Source organism: Anastrepha obliqua, chromosome 3 (assembly GCF_027943255.1).
Source record: "Anastrepha obliqua isolate idAnaObli1 chromosome 3, idAnaObli1_1.0, whole genome shotgun sequence".
In the NCBI taxonomy this organism is placed as follows: Eukaryota; Metazoa; Arthropoda; class Insecta; order Diptera; family Tephritidae; genus Anastrepha; species Anastrepha obliqua.
Window position 1 is genome coordinate 83,132,835 of NC_072894.1, and position 23,906 is coordinate 83,156,740.

The 23,906-nt window shown below is 36.3% G+C and overlaps 1 protein-coding gene across 4 annotated transcripts in view; it reads left to right on the forward strand.

The window, feature by feature from the left end:
- The first annotated feature begins 353 nt into the window (after window positions 1–353).
- The window catches only part of LOC129242751 (potassium voltage-gated channel protein Shab), a 164,112-nt gene continuing 140,559 nt past the window's right edge, over window positions 354–23,906 (forward strand). For all 4 annotated transcript variants that reach the window (XM_054879565.1, XM_054879566.1, XM_054879568.1 and 1 more), the window contains exon 1: window positions 354–375. The gene's annotated coding sequence lies outside the window, so the exon portion shown is untranslated. The remainder of the gene's footprint in view (window positions 376–23,906) is intronic.

Below are 23,906 nucleotides of genomic sequence, written 5' to 3' on the forward strand. Positions count from 1 at the left end.
GCCCCACTATTCCTGCTCTATTCCATTTGCTACTAGTGTTAAAGAAACTTTTGCTTGATCTCTATTTATTTATCCTTTATTGTAGGGCAGTTACGCTTTAGTACAATTTTGTTCCCTTCTTAAGTTTGTATGGAAGTTAACTAATTTTTAGGAAAGCTTTTTTAGGAACTTAAAAAAAATATCTTTAAAAAAAAATTGATTCAAATTAAAAACTGAGTATGAAAAATTATTATATAAAATCCCTTGTTTCTCGTGAATATGAAATTTTTCATGGGTAATTCTTAAATATATTTTTCTTGGAAGCCTATCTTTGGAAACCTTTAAATGAATATTTGTTTTTCTTCTCTATTTTCAGGACAAAGCATCGGATAGCATGTAAGTATTAGCTTCTGAATTCTAAATAATAGTTTTGACGAAAATATAGAAACCTTTAACTTCGACTTTATACTTTAATAGTAATTTGCTTGCGGTTGACATAGTTCGTTAGCGTCTCTTTCAACAAGGTTAAATGAAAAATATACAATTTACTGAAACGAATGCGATTTCTCGAGATTATTGTAAAAAAAAAATATTAAAATCTGCTACTATATCTATGAAAACAAAAAAATTTTGAAGGTCTAGCGAGGTATGGTCATAGAACTACAGTACGATGAAAGAAAATTTTTCGAAAATGAGCGGGGTCACGCCCATTTTTATAATTATGTGTATCTCGATAACTCTCTGTAAAGCTCGCCCAAACTTATTAAACTTTGTTAATATCAGATAGAAACCATGCCTACTTTTTATATCCGTTTGATGTTACTACTACCCTCATCGTCTATGAGTTTGTTAGATTCCCAATCAAAATTTTACTAAAATGCGCACGTCCATATAAAGTTTGATCCGGTACGAATTCAGCACTTCCTTACTTGTTTCATTTTTATTTTATGTGACTTCTCTATCCCTAGCAATGAAACTTATAATGGTAAGCATTCAGCGCTAATCACAAATTGGCCGATTTAATTCAGGTCAGTTAATCGTACAAACTTACATACGTAGGTAATCAAACTGCAAGTTTTCGCTCAGTCAGAAATAAGTTACGAGGGCTGACTGATAAGTTCGCGTTCTAACGATGAGTCCTCATCTCGTTGTTGGTAACGATATTTGCATGACTCACCATCATCATACTCGTGCTCGTTATGAGTCTTAGCTTCGATGGTTGGTCGTGCTTTTTAGATCGTTCTCATCGTCATCTAACCATCGCTTCCACGAACGCCCTTTCGTTTTTTTTCTAAGCAATCGCATATTAAGAATTTTGCGAGGTATTCTTTCATCTGGCATTGTGCAAACGTGTGCTAGATATTAGATGCGCCGCGATTTGACAAACCGCGCGACGTTTTCACCTTGCAAAAATTTACACAGCTCGCTGTTATATCTGGTGTGACAGAGACCATTTTCTTCTCGTACTGAGCCCGGTATTCTTCTCAGTATTGTTCTTTTCAATATGCTTAATTGTATCCGTTTCATATTGCCACTGGTCGAATCAGTGTTTTATATATTTTCATTTCCTTTTTTCTACTCAAGAGCTTGCTTTTTAATAGTTTTGCGAGGGCAGTCTTGGATACTTAATTTCATCCACGCTTTCAAATTTATTAACGCCTATTCTTAGGTCTGGTACTTTTCTCAGCGTGTTAAGACTTTCAAGGCATTTCGTTTTGTTTTCGTTGATCTTCAATCCAAAAATTTTTGCTTTTGTTTAGAACGCCTTGAATACTTCTTCTAGAACATTCTTATTTCTCACGAGAATGCCCAGATCATCAGCAAAGCCACATATTTGGGAACTTTTGGTGAATATGGTATCTGATATATATCAATATACCTGTATTTAATTACATAATCTGGGTTCACATTAATAAATCAGACGCTTAGCCTTGGAAAAACACTTTCGAAAAGGTCTCAAGCAGAGTTAGGCTTACCATTGAAGCTAATATAATTGCTTGAGAAATTGTTAATATTAAATATCACCTCCCTTTTTAACATTAGCAGTTATCCCTGGAACAAGCAACAAAACAAGGAAACTGTCATGAAATTCATTGGTAAAAAATGTCATAAGCCGAAAAATGGGCTGGACTATTTCGACAAAGACGATATCGAAATCTATACCGATGGTTCTAAAATGAACTGTGGTGTGGGAGCTGGCTTCCATTCGGAGCCGCTCAACCTGTCTCAGTCAATTCGTCTTCCTGACTATGCCACCGTGTTCCACGCAGAACTGTTGGCGATGAGAGAAGCATGTAAATCACTAAAAGTCTACAAGGAAGTTGGTGCACGAGTAGCTATCTTCTCAGACAGTCAAGCAACTATAAAGGCCTTAGACTCCAACTCCATTTCATCCAAACTAGTCTTGCAGTGTAGAGAGGAGCTGGAAATACTTATTCATTGGCTTGAAATCACTTTGATATGGGTTCCCGGTCACAGGAACATACGGGGTAATGTGATAGCGGATGAGCTAGCAAGAAAAGGTTCGACACTAGTCTTAGCAGAGGCGGTGGCAGTCTCCACCCCACTGAACACAATAAAAGCATCCATTGCTTCACACTATCATGCTTTAGCCGAAAGAAGATGGAAGCAACTAACTACGTGTATTACAACATAAAACACATGGCCGTCATACAAAATCCAAAGGACGAATGATCTGTTAGGATGCTCTCGGCCAAATATCTCACGCATCACTGCAACCCTTACAGGCCATTGGAAAGTAGGGGATCATGCAGCTAGACTCAACCTACCCTTCAATCCTATCTGCAGAAGCTGTCAAGCAGAAGGAGCGAAGGAAAGTCTTTTCCACTACTTATGTGAATGTCCAGGGCTAGCTATGGCACGACTTCGCTCCTTCGGTAAGCCTTTCCTGCAGCAAATTAATGAGATCTCAGACATCGAGATAAAGAATTTGCTGCTATACTTGGACCTCACTAAATGGATCTGACTTAAAATAAAAACAAACAAAAAAACACATCATTATATGAGGACGGTGGTAGTAAAACGGTGCTAATTAGGATTATTTCAGGGGAAATACTCAACCACTTCAACAACAACAACAACATTTCGACAAAGAAGGGAAGTAAAATATTTGAAGACGACCCCCGCTTAGTGACAACGTCAAAAAAGTTTGCAAATTAGCACTGCTAGATCCGAGATGTTGAATTGAGGGTTTTAAAGATCGGGTTGAATTAAAAGCTGCCGGATTCACAGTAATGTACCACCCGTTCTACAGTCCGGACTTGGTTTCCGGTGAATTTTTCTGCGAGTTAAAAAAAATGACGGGAACGAAGATTTTCGGGAGAACGTAAGATGAAGACAGTCGAAAAAAACTATTATATTTTGCAGAGAAATCTAATAAATATATTTTTAGTGGCATTAAGACGTGTTATTCACGATGATAAAGGTGTATTTCGCTTGAGGTGGATTGCACTTAAAAGTAAAACTAATTACATAATTAATGCCGTGAACCTATCGGGCGCCCCTCGTACACCAACTATCAATGTCTAGTTTTTATTCTAGCATTTTTAGGTCACAAAACTTAATATACATTAAATGGGTAATAATTGAAAATCGATTGATGATTACAACGAGCGATTCGTCCACACTGCAAAAAGGAACAAAGCTTTTGCAGGACATTTTAATTAATATAAGAAATATTTTTAAGAATGCAATGGCTGGCCTTGGTGAATATTTTTTATGACTAGCGTGAGAGACGTATCTTTTTTTTGTTTCATGTTCTGTATAGTTAAAATATGTATGTATTGTATATACATATGTATGTTTGTATGAAGAATAAAGTAATGACGATAACTATCATATTAAAGAGGCCACGCCTTTCAGAAAATAAAAAAGTGCACTGTGTACCAAATGCAAATATGTATGTAAGTATGTGGTGATATCTTACGACTGGTCATTGTTTATCTTCTAATGGCTGATACTATTCGCACACACTCGCAATATATATTCAGTTGCATGTCCTTCTCGGTAAATATACACATTTACGTTACATACATACAATTATCTACTGAAACGACCGGTGACCAGTTTTGAGGGATCGGCTTTCTCCCTATGTTGTTTGCGAGAGAGAACTATTGTCTTTGTGTACGTATGCACCCCATTAGGGTGTTTTGAAAAAGTTGTTCGCGTTGCTGGCGTTGAAAATTTAACTCAGGTTAATTTTAGAGAAAATTCCGGAAAGTTTCGTCTATTTTTGTTTGAAAACGCTTTTCCTGTTGAATGTGTGGAGAGCTTTATCTTGCTGTAAATTGTTTCTGTTATACCAGTTTTAAGCCTATAGTATCTAAAATGTCAATAGATCTCCTTTTTGGTCTCGCGAAATCTCGGTTTTAAACCTCAGGCAATCAATGACCACGTATAACTTTAATTTGTTAAGAACAATAAATCAATACTTCTAATAGATATCAACATCGTCTCTTAACTCACCTAAAATTACCAACACTTCGAAAATATAGTATTTTTTGGCTAATGTAAAATGTTTATGTATCAACAATTCATTTATCGATTATTAATTATTAATTAATTTATTCCCATCTCTACTACATTCTCTCCACTCCGACATAATTTCGATTTCGAGCAGAATTGTCACATATTGGCCCCTTTGCGCGAAATTATCGTATATGCCAAAACCCAAATTTCTTATTGGTTAAATGATTAACTAGTTTACTTAATCTAAGAGATTTCCCTTTGAAAAGGTGTACATCTTCTGGGTAACCCCAATTTTTCGGCACGTCCCATAATTTCGCTCACAACTCAGTTATGGTTTAAATTTAAAAAAAAATTGAATCTTTTAAGATCTTAAACCTAGTGAAATTATGGGAAAAAGTGAAGCATTTGTTATGAATGTTTTATTCCGTATTTTTTATTACATTAAAAGGTATAAAATAACATTAAACACAACACTACGCGCTTGAAGAAAATTAGACTCGGCCGATACAAACACCTCCTTCTGTGGCAGATCTTCCATCGTGGGATCTTCCAACAAGACTCCGCTAGCTCTGTAGCTTGTCAAATCAAACTTCTGAACTTCTAACCCTGTGAAGTTATATGTTTTACCTGCATATAACAGAGAACTAAATTTTAGCAGTATGCATTGTTTCTTTATCGAAATAGTAAGAACTTTCTAAAGTCGGTTGATATAATCAACCAGCTGCCAAGATTTACAATTATTTGGAAGCCCTTAATTAGTATTATTAGTAAGATCGCGTTCACACAGGTAAACATTTATTGCTTTAACTCGTTAATTGTGATGCTCGTGCCCTGTCAACACCCTTTGTTCTCGTTCTTTTGAATGTTGTTGATGGGAGTAGACTAAAAACTAGCAAATGTCAGATGTGTGAACACGACGAGCAACACCAAAAGAGAATTCGCAATGTTAAACCATCAAATTCTTCATGTATGAACGCGGTCTATTGAAATTCTCTTGAAACGGAGTTGGCAGTATTGAAAATAGTGAGTTATACCAGACTTATGAGATATAACCTTACTCGCTAGTGGCAAACCTTACTCAACTTTATTGTTGCTTTCACATGCAAATTTTTCGTCAAGTTAGCAGAGCCCAAACATATCGAGCAGAGACGTGGCGAATCAAAAGAACCTTTCAATCTATTCCACTCGAAAAGTTTCAATAAGCCAATTATTTTGTTGATTTAAGCGCCATTAAAATACCCGCCAAGTTACTTTAAGAAAATATTAAAGTGCAACGAAGTTTGAAATAAGGTAAATAACACTTCTCCTTGGCGTGGGAGGATCAGAACTAATTTTGAAGAAAAGTCCTTCTCCACCTGATCTTTCCAACGCAGAGGAGGTCTTCCTCTTCCTCAACTACCACCAGCTGGTACCGCATCGAATACCTTCAGAGCCGGAGCGTTTCTATCCATTCGGACGACATGACCCAGCCAACGTAGCCGCTGGATCTTTATTCGCTGCGCTATGTCTATGCCGTCGTATAGCTCATACAGCTCATCGTTCCATTGTCTGCGATATTCGCCATTGCCAACGTCCAAATCCAAAATCTTGCGCAGAATCTTTCTCTCAAACACTCCAAGCATCGCTTCATCGGATGTTGTCATCATCCAGGCTTCGGCGCCATACGTTAGGGGACGGGCATGATGAGAGTCTTGTAGAGTGTTAGTTAACTACTAATAATATTAAATCGACAATGATTATTTTCAAGAATCATACAACATTTTATTCTCAAGTTTTTTTTAGTAAATTTATTAGCAGCTGAAATTAGTCTAGCTGTATCATGATGATATAAGCTAAAATCGAAAATATCGACAATTTACTAAACTTTCCTTGGAAATCTTTCAAATATACAAATGACCATCTTTCACTTCCAATTTTTTGGCAATTTTTGTCCAACTCAAAATATTTTTCATTACTCGTCCGTTCAATGGAATTTTCTATTGTAAAATAAGTGCAATAACTATTCTTTCGTTCTGTACCGCCCTACTATTCACATGCTTTCAATAGATGGATACACACAATTCCAATATTCCCTGAGACTGGCGTTTACTGCCATGTCGCGTCGAGGTTAACGACTTTTGCTGGTAATTGTGTTGTCATACTCGTACAATTAGTTAATTATTTAAATTGCAATGGCCGACATTCAGCTATTATATCGCAATGAACTATTAAAAATATACTTGTAGAACGATAGAACATTCGCGTAAGTGACTGTAAGTACATCTGTTATTTCGTATGCACTAGAAGATATATACATTCTGTCAAAAAAATATCGGGAATTGTTCATTTAAAAAGCGCGTGGCTGCTCGACTCATTCCAAGAGAGTTGAATTTCTTTAAAAAAATTCATCGGAAGAATGTGGCTGAAAACATGCTCGAGCAAGTGAATTTGGACCCAGCGTTTATCCAGCGCATCGTAAATGGTTATGTGTCGTGGGAACATGAGTTTGACATGCAAACCAGTCAACAGACGGCTGAGTGGCGCTATCCACAAAAAACCACGTCAAAGTCGGTCAAAAGTGCTACTCGTTTTCTTTGATTATCATGATGTTGTGCACTCGGAACTCGTTCCAAATGGTTCTACGGTAAATATGAGGGGTGCCTTTTATATTTCGGGATTAGAGAACAAAAACAAATTTTAATCATCGAAAATCACTTTATTGTTTCTCAAAATATTCTCCATGAAGATCTATACACTTTTGCATGCGTTTGAACCAATTGTCGAAGCACTTTTGCCACTCTGAATGAGGTACCTCCAAAACATGCATTCTGAATGCCGCAACCGCTTCTTCAGGCGTCGAAAAACGTTGACTTCTCAGTTTGTTTTTTACGTACGGGAATAAAAAGAAGTCATTCGGTGCCAAGTCAGGACTATACGGCGGGTGACCCATTAATTCGATGCTTTGGGTGCTCAAAAATGCAGTTGTTTGAGCCGATGTGTGAGAGCTCGCATTTTCCTGTTGAAGAGTGATCCGTCCTTGGCGATTGGTTTTCCTCATTTCTTGGAAGACAACTGGCAAACAAATGGTTGTGTACCACTCAGAATTTACTGTTCTGCGTTGTTCTAGTGGTACGGTTGCGACATGCCCAGTTTTTCTGAAAAAACAGGCGACCATTTGCTTGGAAGTGCTTCGTGCGCGAACAACTTTTGTTGGATTTGGCTCATCTTGAAACACCCATACAGTCGACTGCTGTTTACTTTCTGGCTTATACGAGTACGCGTAAATCCATGATTCATCACCTGTCACGATGTCATAGACGTGTTTCGAAGCCCCGCGATCGTATTTTTTGAGCATTTCCTTCGACCAATCGACACGAGCCTATTTTTTTGAGCGATTGACAAATTGTGTGGGATCCAACGCGAACAAATTTTTTTGACAGCCAAATGTTTATGCAATATTGAATGTATGCTGGTCCCACTAATGCCTAAGATTGTCTCAATCTCACGATAGGTCACATGACGATCTTGCAATATCAGTTCGCGCACAGCATCAATGGTTTTCAGAACAACAACTGATTTTGGACGACCTTCACGAAATTCGTCTTGGAGTGAACTACGACCACGATTGAATTCACCATACCATCGATAAACACTGGTCCTTGATGGAGCTTCATCGCCAAAAAATTAATTAAGTTCATCCATGCAATGTTGCTGAGTTAATCCACGTCGAAAGTTGTAAAAAATAATCGCACGAAAATGTTCACGATTTAATTCCATTTTTGGACCGAGATGAATCTTTTAAGTTACTGTAAACAACACAAATAGCGCTGGTATTTCAAAACGTTCTGAGTACGTAAAAGCCAAAAAATGTCAAACTTTGCGATACAGCTGTCAGTTGCCAGATTGCAACACCAGAATTGCCAAATCCCGAAATATAAAAGGCACCCCTCGTAAAGAATATTTAAATAATATATTATTTGGAAGTTATGTGACGTTTGAGAGAGAATGTGCATAGGTGCGTAGGAAACGGTCCAAAGTGTGGAAAGAAAACTCATGGATTTTGCAACATGATAAGGCACCGTCTCACAAGACTCATATTGTGAACTCTTTTTTGACTAAAAATTCCACAAATATCATCGAACAACCACCGTATTCACCGAATTTAGCCCCCTGTGACTTTTTCCTTTTCCCAAAACTTAAATTGCCTCTCCGCGTACGCCGCTTTAAGTCGATATAGGCCATTAAGGAGAATTCGCTGAAGAAGATCTCTTCAAACGCGGTTAAAAGGTGCTTTGATTACTGGAGTAATCGTTGGCGTATATGTATTGCTTCGAATGGATCCTATTTTGAAGGCGACAAAATAAATTTTGATGATTAAACAATTATTTTCCATTTTATTTAACAATTCCCGGTACTTCTTTAACAGAATGTATGTGTGTATGGGGTGTGCTTTTAAAAGTAGGGCAAAGGAAGTTGTTTACCTAACTATAAAAGTGCGGAAAAAAATTGTATTCTATTGAAGTACCGATCACTACTTTAATATCCCAATGCAACGTAAGAGCCAACAGAAAATTATAAATGGCTTCAACAAAGAAATTTAACATCAGCATTGATTTTGTACTGCTAGATGGATAATCTGGCCAAGTGTATTTCATTTTGTTACCGAAAATGGTAATATTTTTGGTAGAGTACATTAGAGTGGCAGTATCGCAGTATGCCAACCAAACTTTCGAAGCACACGTTGGTAGCTTCTAGCTCTATCTCAAAAATGTCTCTGTCGCTATTCGCTTCAAGGCAATGGTTCCTTTTCAGATTATCCATCTATCCAATATAAATCTTTCACTATAAACAAAATAGTTTTACGGAGTCTGATCGCTGATCACATGTGTGGGCAACTTATATCGCCCCACTGTTATTGCCCCACAGGAACGTTTATTTAATAAGCTTTGTGGCTCGTTTTAATCTACATATCTCCATCCAATAGGGATGTCACAATGGATCCGTTGCGGCAACGCACTTGATGCGACATGTAAAACGTACCGTGGTGCCACAATGTTGCATATAAACAATAAAACCAGTGTTATTGTCATGAAAGCAAATATTATATTTCGTTGAGTATAAAGAGGTTTTTGTTGGTTATGAAATATATTATATTATAAAATGCTTATTGAAGGGAAAGAGGGGATTCGAAGAATTTATGGTAGTCGTAGACGTTGGCTGTGGCCGTAACTTTGAAATCAGTAATTTTTCAGTACAACTTGGATAACTAAGCCTAGCCTTTTCTGTACTCTTTCAAGATTTTATCGAAGAGATAAGGCTGCATATGAACTGAGTCAAATAATTTAAGTTCCAATTTTTTTCTGCATTTAATTTGATATAATAAAAAGCACTATCGATAGTTGTCATTTTCGCCGCACTTGCCGTACGCCAAAAGTAGAAAGTTGCCAATTTTTGTGCATTCCGGCAAGGCATACGTCTATTTTGATGTCAGTTAAACTCGTAGCCGCAACGGACACATTGTGACGGACCTATAATGCGTAGCGAAATCTTTGTTGTAAATGTGAAATGTCGAAAAAACGTTTGTCAATTTTTGATCGGTTTGCCAATTGCGCCACACACGCATCAATCTATTGAAATTTCAACCGATTGTTTCAATTTTTTTACCGTTTGTGGCCTGCGCTTATACTTCTTTGCTTTGCTATATGCCCCTTTTGGTACAAAGAGGTTTTCCTAAGGCAAATAGTACTTATGAAACATTCCCTCAGTCTGCCAGTTACCTACGATTTTAATGAATGTAAAACAAGCAGCCGCCGTAGTCGAATGGGTTGATGCGTGACTACCGTTCTGAATTCAGAGAGAACGTAGGTTCGAGTAGGTTTTCCAAGCATAGGTATTATTTTGATATTCAAAGAAAAATGCTATTTTTTTATATAAATAATCGCATATTTATTTCATTGTAAAGAGGAAGGTATGCCGTTAATAGAGGGAAATAATATCAGGCAAACGACCCCCACTATCACGCTTACAGGGCAATATACTTTTCATGCAATTTTCCATAACCGAATTGCAAAGTGGCTGACCTATGTCTTCGATAGCCGATAGCTTCACGAATTCCATATTTGGGGTCTTGAATCGACCCTGGGCTGTTGGCGTAGCCCTTCTCTTTCACGTGGCTCCAAAGAAACAAGTCACAAGGTGTTAAATCCCAAAATCTCGGTGGCCAATTGTGGTCACCTCTTCGAGAGACAACACGGTCCGGAAACTTTCATAACTTTTTCATCACACGTTGCCTGCCGAGGGCCAATCGCTGTTACATGCCCATGATTGCGAACCGATTGTGATTACCGAATGGTAGTCGACTAATAAAAAAGTACAATAAATATAGTTAAAATCAAGTAATCTTACTTGGTGACGTCACTCGTGCGATATAATCAAGGTAACCAATCTATTGCAATTACTTTTTATATACATACAAGTAAAGAGCAATTGCGTCATTCCACGCACTAAAAAAACTCAGTAATCCTTACATCAAAAATAGTTTGACTTTATAGTCGATCGCTGCAAGAATTCCTAAGAATTGCTTTGTTTAATGCGGTTCAACTTTTATTTCCGTTCTTACTTGCGCTGGCACTAGAAGAAGTGAAATACGCACCAACACTGCGATAAATACACTCGTACATGCACATATACACACATAACCGTTTTAATACTTAATATTTTATTTTGTCGGAAATAGTACATATACATACATATTGATGGTAAAATTATCAAAGGTAAGAAATGGTGGCAATAAAATATCGGAAAGACCAGTCAAGGAACTATGTGTGTGCCCCTAATTGTGCGAATGCCACCCACATACCATTGCAGATCTACACGGCATTTCTCACTCCCACGCAATAACAATTTACAACAAATAAATTAGAGTTTAAATCTTGACCAAGGCCAGCTGTCATCGAGCAACGCCAACAACATTGACCCAAAATTGGCGTGCCAAAGTCCAATAAACTTACAAATTTCTCAAAATGACAAACTTACAAATAAACTTTGGCGAACGCAGAGATTTGTGAGTAGCACACTCGCGCACCAAAACACGCCGAAAACTTTGATTCGACTTCGAGCACCGAAAGCGTGCGAAACGCAATCAAGGACTTAAGTGCACCGGGTCAAGCAGTCACAAACCAATGCACCTATGGCTATATACATATATTTACTTACATGCATTTCGTCTTGCTGCAAGCTCGATAACTGTCGGCACTACACTTTTAGGCATTCTAATACTCATGCAATACGCAGGGATAAAAATAAAGAAAATCGCGAGTGAATGGCACAATGGCACCGTGACTGATTGAGCAACGGCATTCAAGGAAAATAATGTTGGTGCTGATGCAATACCTCACTTGTTAGTGTCTGCATTCAAAAACTGCATATTTATTTACGTTCTTTGTCCGTCCGAATGGCGGCAAGTATCAATAAACTACGCAACGCTCCGACGATAAAATTCGCTAATGCGGAGCAAACATGCACAAACCCTTTACAACATGTATAAATATCTATGCATTAGGGCGGGTCGATTTAAAAATCGCTCATTGCTCTGTGAAAATCGTATTCTAGGGATCAAAATAAGAAACTTTGCCGAAGGAACCATACCTCTAAAACGAATTCTGATGTCCCCCAATTTCAAAATATCACCATTTTTGGCCTTTACATGAAAAAATCAGCTAAATGGCTATGTTTTTTCTTTATTTTTATTTATTTATAATAATATTTATTATTTATTTATAATAATATCTATTTTTTCTCTTAAGAAATTTATTTAATCAGAACATATGTAAATGAAAAAATTAATTTAAGTGAGTTATAGAAAAGAAACTAAAAAGTTCGACCCAAATTGGGGGACATTAGAATTCGTTTTAGAGGTATGGTTCCTTCGGCAAAGTTTCTAATTTTGATCCCTAGAATATGATTTTCACAGAGCAATGGGCGATTTTTTTGCCTCCCCACAAATCGACCCAGCCTACTATGTATGCATATTAGGATGGGTAAATTTGTTTTCGAGGTCGTTCCTAGCAGTTAGAGACTCTACATAAAATTTTCAGAAAGAATGTCCGTTGGAGCATAGCTCTCAAGTCAATTTGGAGCTCCTAAAATTTTTAAAGAATCTATTTTTAATTAAAACAAAAACTGAGATTGAGTTATAGCAATGAAGAGAAAAAGCAGGAAAATACACCTCCTATTGAAAATAAAAAGAATATAAAATCGAAATAATTCTAAAAAAGTAATAATAAGAAAACAATGTTGAAATTGTTAAAATGTAAATTGATTTACACTGTTTTAGTGGCGCCAAACATTTGTTGTTTCATTATTAGCTCTTGAGCTCTCAGAGTAAAATTTATTTTTTTTTTTGCTGTTTTTGCAAGTGGTGTGCAAATGGAGGGAACGGCAGACGCTTTTTATGTGAAGCTTTTACAATACAATCCCACAAAAATATTAAAAAATTACATATAACTTGCTGTAGAGTGTTATAATGGGTTCTTTTAAATAAGAAATAGATATAAAAAATAAATTTGTCTTACCAAAAAAATCTTAAGTACAAATTTGTATTAGAAAAAAATAACGTTCATAATACTTTGATCGAAATTAATATACATATTAAAGCGATTTCCCTGGTAGCTTGTGCGATTACATTAGATTAATCAGCAGTTTTAATTATTTTTTAATAAATAAATAATAATTGAAATTAGGAGAGCTTGAAATTAGGAGAGCTTGAAATTGACTTTAGAGTTTTGCTCTGCTAAAGTACATGTGAGCATACATACCTGTGAATGCATACGGCTACATAGGCAAGAAGGCTTTTGCGTTTGCATGAATGGGTATTGTGTTTCTTAATATAAAGCACAAGTATTCGAAATTTTCTCTTGTGCTTGTTCTAAGAAATTTTTGATTTTTCATTGCATTTATTTTGGGCGGGCACTCGAAGTGTGACCAGTTAAAACGGCCATAAATTTAGTCTGGAAAACTACTTACATTCAATTCAAAGTAGAAAATGTGTGAAAATAATACAAAATTAAGAATCAATTTAAGTTTGCTTGATATGACTACCTTTTGCCTTGGCTATGGCCTTGAGACGGTCCAGAAATGAAACCCAAGTTGACCGAATGGGAGTTGCAGGTATTTTGACCCACTCGCGGTCAATGGCTTTTTTCCGCACCTCGGGACTGGTGAATCTTTTAGTTCGGATCTTGCTCCACAAAATGGCCTAAAGAGAATAAACCATCGGATTCGCGCTTGGTGAATTTGAAAGAAATTGTGTAGAAGTTAAGAAGTTCGTTGTTTTTTAGGTATTCTTGGTTCACTCGAGTTTTGTGAGACGGTACCGAGTCCTGTTAAAACGTGCATGTTCTGCCACCGAAATGTTTGTCTGTCCACGGCTTCAAAGCAACTTCCAGAATACTTTCCCGATAATATTTCGCATTTACCTTGACACCCTTGACATCGAGAATACCAGCATGCGAATTCTGTGCGAACTTTGACTTGCTGAATGTGCGATTCTTGATTTCAAGATGTTTTATCATGGTGGATAGAATAATGAGATGGCGCCTATCATGGTACCGTTACTTTGCTTACAGAAAATTTGATTATGAGCGATGTCATATTAGCACAATTGGTGACTAGTATGGCCAGATTACCATTTTCGTAGCTTGTTTTAATATTTTTTTTTTTTTGTTATTTAGTTTCGGAGTTTTAGTTCTTTCTTCATGAGATTTTTCTAGCCTGTTCTAATTAAAATGTAATGTTTATAGTTTTTTAAAAATTAGTTGAATAATTCACTCAGTTTTATTTAGCTTTACTTTTTTTGACATCTGGTCACGTTGCCCGCGCTTGAGGTTATAGATAGTTGGTGTTCTTCCCCTTTCAGCAGCCAAGTCTCGCTCTCGTTACTGCAGCGTTGCCTAGCTTTGGATATAAAAACGCAATAAAATGCCTATTTAAATAAAATAAAATACCGCATTTTTATTGAATTACTTAAAGAACTTTTTATGCGTGACAAATTGTCTTTACAATGTGCGTTTTTTTTTTTTTAATAAATGTGTTATGATGATTTATAAGTTTTTTGTTAAGGGAACGAATTTTTTGCTATATTTGAGGTTATGTAACAAGATAAGGTACTCTTTTTGTAAAAATGTCGTTGGGGTTTCTCCAGTATTTTCTGGTATTTATTGGCTTTTTTACTATGACTACACCTCTTGATGCCCTATATCCCACTAAGGATTGAGGACCTGAAGAAACGATTACACTACTATAGTTTTAATTCGCATTCAGTAAATTCAAACGCTTTTTAAAATGTCTGAGAACGTTTTTAATGTTAAGAAAAGTTAAGAGAAGAAAGTTTAATATTCTTGCACCATCTTAAAAGGAGCAAAAAATTAAATTTGCACTTTCAAAATATCTAATTTTATAAGAATTAACAAATTTTCATTAGCACTAAAATCTTCTCAGAGCGACCTTTTGTAACATTTGTTTTGTTTAATGATACAGTTTTTTTTCAACTTACAGTTTCGGTAGCTTTAAATTTAAAAAAGAAGCAAACACCAAACTTACAAATTTTCGCATTTTGGGTATAAATATATTGCGAAGAGCAACTTTGCACAACTCAGCTAATGCGACGTCACACACTCTCTGATGGGCGCAAACTTATCTCTATCATTCTTGATGTTTTATGGCTAAAAGTTTAGTTCAAAAGAGAATTAAATTTACTAGAACTGCTGTTCTTACATAAGCTTTTGTTCTCAGAGATAAATGTAGTTCGTTAGAATTCAGTATATTGGGCGACAACTCAAATGTGTGTATGGTATCTTATAAAAATATGCATATGAACTGCGGTATTAAATAACGAGACTGACTTAAAAATTCTGATTATGCGTATTAGGCAAATTCTTTAGTTTTGCTCTATAAATTTTGACCAATTTTGTACCAAATATCTATTATTACAGGACCAGTGTGGCATTTGGCGCCATGTTGCTGAATTCACAGCTTGCTCATATAAAATTCTTCAAAATGCTGCCAAAAAAGAAATTGACTACCACGTAGCCAGCGAGATAAAAATGTATTTTTTCTAAAAAATCGCAATTATCGCCATTTGGTGAAATCAAAATTGTAATATGGATCCACAATCCGAAACCCGTTCTGTGACGTCCAGAATATAAAGGCTAATCAAATACAAAAGCGAATCAAATTTAAATTTTTATTTATCCGTTCCTTCTTATAGTTCAAAGTGCAGGCTAATAAGTCTGCATACATTTGAAAGAAGAAGAGTGATGTGATATTTTTTTACACAATGTTATCTTCTGTACATAATGTTATAAATCGCAACATTAATTGCTCGCAACTACTAGAACTGTTAAAATTGTATGCCCCTACAAACGCTCAGACGACACCACACACAAAGCTAATTATGCTATGAATAAATCAAATACTCGGGCTCTAATTAAATTCCATCCGCCTTAACAACCGCGTTATTAATACTATCATTCCTAAGCTGGGTCTGGTGGTGATCGGTACCCACGTCACAGTTAGCGATTGTGATATTCATGTAGTAAGAGGAGTATTTTGTTTGGAAACCAGTATTAACACCGATAATAATGTCAGCATTGAAATACAAGAAGAGTCTCTCTTGCCAACAAGCGCTACTTTGGGCTAGTAGGCTGCTTTGGAAACTAAGTAGATAAAGTAGGTAAAGTGCTCTCTCGACGAACGAAGCTAACACTTTATAACTCTCTCAACAAGCCCATCTTATTGTATGTCGCAGAAGCTTGGAGATGTGTTGTCCCTTGGAGTGTTTAAGAGATAAAGATTATGTGGCAGTTTTTCATACCTTTGCAAGCTGAGAACGACGAGTATCATAGGCAATGGAGCAATGCGCTGTTCGAGCTTTACGACGACATAGACATAGCGTAGCGAATAAAGCTCTAGGAGATCCGCTGGCTGGTCATGTCGTCCGAATGGATACAAACGCTCTTGCGTTGGAAAAATCAGGTGGATAAGATGTACGCTTAGTATACAGACATACTTATATATAGTCTGTAAAACTTCAAAATGATAGACTCATTAAATCAAACACAAATATTCCAGCTGTTCCATGTCCCATTCAGAGTAGAGATATCGAACCAGAAGATAGTTTGCCTTCCAGTTTTGCATTATCTCACTCTAATGCTGAATGATTCAAAGGCTAGTATGGAGATTATTAAGCTCCTGAGGACACATGCAGCAAGAGAAGAAATATTATTGTTTCAGAGTCTTGAATGTACACGAAATTCTCTTGTGCCACCAATTGGCCAACCTGTCAAACTTTGTGGCTAATTGTGCCGAGATATATTTCTGAAATTCGCACTGCTATTACATTTCGAATGTAGATATGCGCAAAGCGATCCATTTCGTAGCGCGTATGCACCATTTACTAAAATTCTTATTGGACTTGCGAAACGAAATTATGTTTTAAATTCTATGGTGGAGGCAATGCGACTTTTGAACAAAATTACACAAAATATTTCCGGAAAGTTATTGGTACCTGAAAGTCAGTGAAATAAATGAGAGGCATATTTGGCTTTTGGTCACTGATTGATATTATACTTAACCAAGTTCATCGATAACAGTACGTAAAAAGTTAGAAGTAAAGTAATACGTTGTATGGTAATGAACTACATATACACATATAATGACTTTACATATCCTTAAATCACATGCTACTGTTAAAACATTTTCTAGCCTTTATAAAAGATTAAATAGTTTAATTTAATTCTTACCTCTATTGCGCTCCTTTAAATTGTTCTTGACAGCTCTAAAGTGAAAATCTTTTTTTGTTTTCTTCTTTTATTGTATAAATATGTAGTATATAAATACATATGTACAATAATTTTAACGTGTCACGGAATCAGTTTTTGCTTTCATTCAAACTCCTTTCACATGCAGCTCACATTAATTTATTCTTGCTGACTTAAACTAATTTGGGGAACGTGTTGCAGCGGATATTTACCGAAAGTGAGGGAACGTAATAATCTCATAAAAGGATAATTTATGCATAATTGATTGAAAATTACGTTTCCAGTAAGAAGTTCCACACATATACAGACATACATACATGCATTTGTATATATTTATAGATATTTTCATAAGAGTCCTTATGAATCGCATGCCAGTGTTACAACAAGTAAACTAATTAAATTTTTAATTATTATTAAAATGAGAATAAAGCAGTTGCACGCAAGAAGCATATGTATGTATTTACAATAACTACATGGCGCTATTGGAAACTTGTTTTTAACACCCCATCAGGTATTGGCTACACAAATACGAATGCATAGGGTGTCTCACTAAAAGTGTCTATCAAGCGTTTGCTGGGAAAATATTTATAGATAGTTTAGATATTTTTGCTGTAATAGCGGATGTATACATCGAGAAAATTGTGTCTCATGCTATTTTGACTGAACGGCTCATTTAAACAACTGCACTTCGAATAATTTGATTCAAAGATTATTACTGAGCTATTGCCATATAAAGGGTGCCAATTTTTAAATTGAAATAAAACAACGAAAATTCAAATTGATAAGGCAAACTTTATTATTTTTGTGTAAAACCATTCATTTAATTTATTTTTTAAAGATAATCACTTTTAAATGTTGGCCCCACTGCGTCGTAATTCGGTCATCCGTAAACACCAATTTTGAATGACTCGCTGAAGGACTTCGTTCGGTATCTCGTGAATAACTTTAGTAGTGCTAGCTTTAGATTTTACAAAACTGCACAGATAAAAGTCCAAAGGTATGATATCACATGATCTTGGTGGCCAATCCACTGCTTCCAGACGAGAGATAAATTGCTCACCAAACACCGACAACGCAGTAAATACATTATTTCAAGTGCTGTATGGCAACTACCGCCGTCTTGTTGGATTCAAGTGTTGTGAGGATCAGAGGCTTCAATTTCTGGCATCAAAAAGTCGTTTATGATGGCGCAATAACGTAAGGCATTCACTGTTATATTAGTGCCAGCCTCATCTTTGAAGAAATTTGGGTCGATGATTCCCCCAACCCGGTCTACAGGTTGCACCAAACGGTTGCTTTGAATTGATATAATGGCTGTTCTTGAATGGTATCGGGTTGCTCTTCAGCAACCTTCGAAATATGGCAATTTTGCTTTTTGACCTCGCCATTAAGTCAAAAAAGGGCCTCATCACTGAACGCCATGAGTTAGTCTGAACACACGATGAACACTTTTCACAGAGCGTCGATTTTCGTAATACAATTATACGATTTGAGAACGTTGTTGAGACGTAAGTCGTTCCATAATGAAATTTCAATGAATACTGAAAAAAACTAAGTATTTAGTTTAACAGTATTCACGCGTTATCTCTCAAGAAAAATCCTATTGGAAAAAGTTCCACCAATCTGATCACCCTTTAATACTTAATACTTCAACATTCAATGTAGTTTATGGTATCTTACATTTCATGCTCACTTTCCTGAGACACGTGGCCTAAGTGATGGTGAGTGGAGATTGGCGACAGTCGAGGACAAGTTTAGAATTGCAAGTAACAGAGCGCAAATCTGTAATTGCTATGTGTGTCACTAAATGAAGATATTTCGTTTTTATGTGAAAAGTGCTTTCAAGCTAAATATTTTTATTATACTCATATAAGAATGTCTAGGATTTCATTACTTCACTGCCATATTTTTCAAGCGTAAGGCATGGAGAGTTGCCAGGTCTAAAGATAGAAAATTTTCAATCAGTGTCTAACGACTGCTATATAGATCCAGAAATTGTTTGCAGATCCCACTTCCTGCTCGAATAGAGGGCTATAAAAGCCTTCTTGTATCGCTTAGGTGAGGTCTCCCTCCAGCTGAGCTTTTTTATCTAATCAACACCCAGCTTCTGCAAAGCTTAGTTGAAGCCTATTTAGTTCCGATTAGGTTGCCGGCGAAACTTGGTATCTTCTCTTAAAGGGAAATAATTCAAGTTGGTACTAACGAAACTCCCTTTCAGATGTACCCCTACTTATATGTCTCGAGATTTCGGATTCACCCATTCTATTACCATGTATGGTAACAGATGAATAGCTGGCGGTTAAACTCCAGCAGAGTGTCTTTCACATGATGTTGGTCATGTCTTTTTACATTATTAAGAACTTTTTCACTATCGGCAAGTAAGAAATATACAAAACAAGAAATTCTTTATTATTAGTATTGTGCGCGTTTACCCGTTTTGGGTGTTTGGCCGAGCTCCTCCTCCTATTTGTGGTGTACGTCTTGATGTTGTTCCACAAATGGAGGGACCTACAGTTTCAAGCCAACTCCGAACGGCAGATATTTTTATGAGGAGCTTTTTCATGTCAGAAATACAATCAGAGGTTTGCCCTTGCCTGCCGAGGGGCGACCGCTACTAGAAAAATGTTTTTATTAATTTTGCTTTCACCGAGATTTGAACCAACATTCCACCTGTGTATTCCGAATGGTAATCACGCACCAACCCATTCGGCTACGGCGGTATTACATATTATTATTATCATTAATTAATTTTCCGATCATTCGCTCTCAATCATTATCGCCCTCGGTCTATTGGATACGATTTTAGCCATTAAAAGAAAAGATAATGAAAATCAACTCATGCAAATTTATTTAATGGAATTGTGTAGAAAACTCAATTAAATATTTAAGAAAAGTCTATGTAAACTTCTTCGACTTGAAATATCAGTAAGTGTTGAAAAGCAATATTCACCAAAGGCCGGTTGGTTGGAAGCAGTAGATCTACCAGGACAAATCAATGCTAATATGGCGAAAATAAACTTTTAGTAGCAAATATGTACTTTTCTTTTATGATTCCTTCCTATACCTGCACACATCGATTCTTTCTGCCACTTTTGAGAATTGGGCTAAGAGTTGTGATTTTCCAGTTATCGATAAAAACTACAAAAGTTAAAGATGTATTAAAAATTAGTTTGAGAGGAATAGCAATGGCCGAACAATTCCTTATCCGTTTGCATAAAAGTTTTTAAACTCAAAATTCCATTCTCAATGTTCAGAGTATCAAGGTTGGAATAGGTGTCACATCAACCATAGGTAATGGTTGAGGCGGGGCTATGGATGCGATGATCATATTTATTACCCACTTTGGACATTTAATGTATATGCCATAGTTATTATTGAAAACATATCCATAGTATTTTCTCCGTGTATAAGTGAAAATAAAACACCCGTTATTCACATGTACGCATTTACATAGTCCAACAGCAGTAGTAGAAGCAACAAATGCAATTACTAGTAACAAGTTTTTATCACACGATCGCTAAAGGGACACATCAGAGGTGTCATTTTCATGCCACATTTGCTAATGTTGCTAGCGTGGGCACTGTCAATGCTGCCATGCTGTCATGCTTGTGGCCACTTATTGCTACACAGCCGGAAGCAAGTGTCGACATGTGCTGTTGGTAGCGGTGGCAATGGTGTGAACGTTGTCATAGCGAACTGCCGCATCTAAGGCTGAGGGCAAGCGCGAGAGCGAGAGCGAGAACAAGGACAAGCATTGTGGTATGCTTTGTTTGCAACAATGAGTGCCGCACACATTCACACAGATCTTCGCAAGTGCATACAGATGCTTCCGAAAGCATTCACTTTACGCTCAAGTGCATTTGCAACTACATACATATAAAGCCATTGCTTTTGTTGTAATAATTGTTGCACACGCGCGTGTACGTGCTCTGGCATAAAATTCTTTTGCAAAATTTCTTGCTCGCTCCATTGTTTTTACGCGCGCCCTTAATATGCTGGTCATACAGTTGATTTCAATATTCTGTTGTGTTCTTTGTTTTATTACACTTTTATGCTTCTCTTTTTCACTATGCTCGTATATTTACAAAAGTTCTTTGAAGCGATTTTTGTTGCAGTACTTTGACAATTTATTGAATTGTTCAATTTACTTTCACTCGATGCACCTCTTTTCAATCAGTTTTGCTGCAACACTTTCCCCATTGTTGCATGTATATGCATGTATGTGTATGCATGTCTGTGTGCTGTTTATCTTCAAGGGCTCTGGCCTAGGTTTAGGTTCCTTTACTGCTGTTATATATTTTACTATTTTTAAATGTCAAATGAACATGCGCACATGTGTATGTATACTCGTATAGTTGCAGCTACATTTGTGTGAGTGCACATTGTGTTTCTTGCACAGAAAATAGAGCGAGGTCATCGTGGCATGTATATGCCTTAAGTAGACAAGCAAACAAACCACTTCCCAACTCAACAAGTAGCCTCGTGCAGTGTTTACGAGTATTTCTAAGCATACCTTTATTTGAACAGTTCTAGAAAGGGTGCAATAATCATTTTTCACCACTTTTTATTATAAAATACGTTTTGTAACTAATAGCATTTGCATTGTTTTAGAAAGTGCTTTGAAGACAATAAAATTCAACAAAGCTACCACTTATTATTAGTGCATACACACACACATATACCTAAATAATGCTTACATATGTATGTAGGCTATGGCTGGCGGAAAGTAAACAGTTGAGAATGTTTCCGTTTCTCTTAAATGTTCGTATGAATACAACTTGCATATATGTGTGTTTGTATGAGTTAGCAGGCAGTAGCTGTCAGCTGAAGGTCAAGACTTCACTTTGATTTCACGTGTACTAAACACAATTCTTTATTGGCCACTACTTCAGCGCACAGAACACAGGTGCTTACTTATTGTGCACGAGTACATACTGAGAACTACACCACATACCATTTGCCCTCTGAATATAAATTTAGTGTATGGTAAAAAGAGTGTATAGTGTAGCGAAAAAAAATCTCCCCGGTGGCTCCGGTGTCTACATAGGTCACTACGTGCAAATGCATAAATGAACTTCAGTTCTGAAATTATTCAATGAGGTACCTGCCGACGTTGGCAGGCAAATATCTTATTTGTGTTGGAAAAAGTAAATTATACACGAATAAGGGCATACGAGAAACTCACATTTAAGGCGGTTGTTGCACCAATCAATCAGCCTCAGAAGATTAACGAAAACTCTAACAACGCTCGTTTACATTAGTAGAGTTTGGCAGAGATTATACTCTATGCAGTGTGCTCCCGACTTCTTTTAAATCCATGCTTATTCGAAATTTTCCAGCAGAGGAATTCTATATTCCTTAATCATAAAGTAGAATTGATATATTGTGCACTTTACAGGAACTCTAGTTTTGTTTATGCCGAAAAAGTAATCGTAGGGTATTAACCTTAAGGGGTTACATGGGTTTCTTGAGTTCGAAAAATCGATTATTTTTTTGGGTTATTAATTTCTACAACATCTCAGAATATTATCTAAAATGTTCAAGTCGATCCGAATAACAGTTTCGGAGATACTGCCTTTGGAATGTGTGCGCTCCAAGCCACTTTTATTGGAACCGTTTTTCTCGGAATCGTGTTTTCAAAGTCGGTTGTCAAATGTTATCGAAAACTACTCAACCGATCTTGATGAAATGTTACACAGGTGTTCGAGATACAATTTACTCGTGCTCGGACGAAGGATTTTGTTTTTTTTTTTTTCAATTATAACTATTTAAAACAATGTCAAACAAATTTAACCGAACTTCTCATTTTTTTGGAAAAATGTCTGCCACAATTCCAATTTTTACTTTTTTTCTTTCCTTCGTTCAAGCACGAGTTTATGGTCTTAACTAAAACACTTATTTTTGTTTTTTTCATTTTTGATGATCCTGTCAGGAGTTATGCTGATAACGCGGACGCACCCTTTTTTCGAGGGGTCACCGGATATAACGTCACAATGGAGGAGCTTTAATTTTTTTCTTTTTTTTTTTTGAAAATTTCAGAAATTATTCTTTAAATATGTATCTATAAGACAGAAACAAGTATTTAATTAAATAAATAATTTTTAACATAGAAAAAAATATTGAAAATAGGCATTTTTTACCCGACGAAACCCATGTAACACCTTAACCACAACCTCAAACTTAACGTTAACAATGCTTAGAGGCTTTACAATTCTTATCTTATTAGAGATATGTAATAGTTCTTAGTAGTTCTAATAAGTAGAAAAGTTTAGGTGTTAATCAAACCAGCCGTAGGCTTGCCTTTTCGCCTTTCTCAACGAAAAACTCTAAAATGTACCGAATTTTATCTTTATTGACTTCCATTGTTAACACCCTGTAACTCACAACTGGATCGAAAAACGTTTTTTTTTTTGTGTGAAATGTCACCTTGACAACAAACATCTACCATCTACCGAGAAAATAATGTATTTCTTTTTCCTTATACTAATACTTAGTTAACAGAAGGGAATACTGCAGTTCCAGCCGTGGGTGTCATTTGAGTAAAATAAAAGTAAAACGTTTAGTGACTGAAATTTATTGAAAAATATCCATCCGTCATGTATTTATTTATTTATAAATATACCACCTTGTAATGCAAGTCCA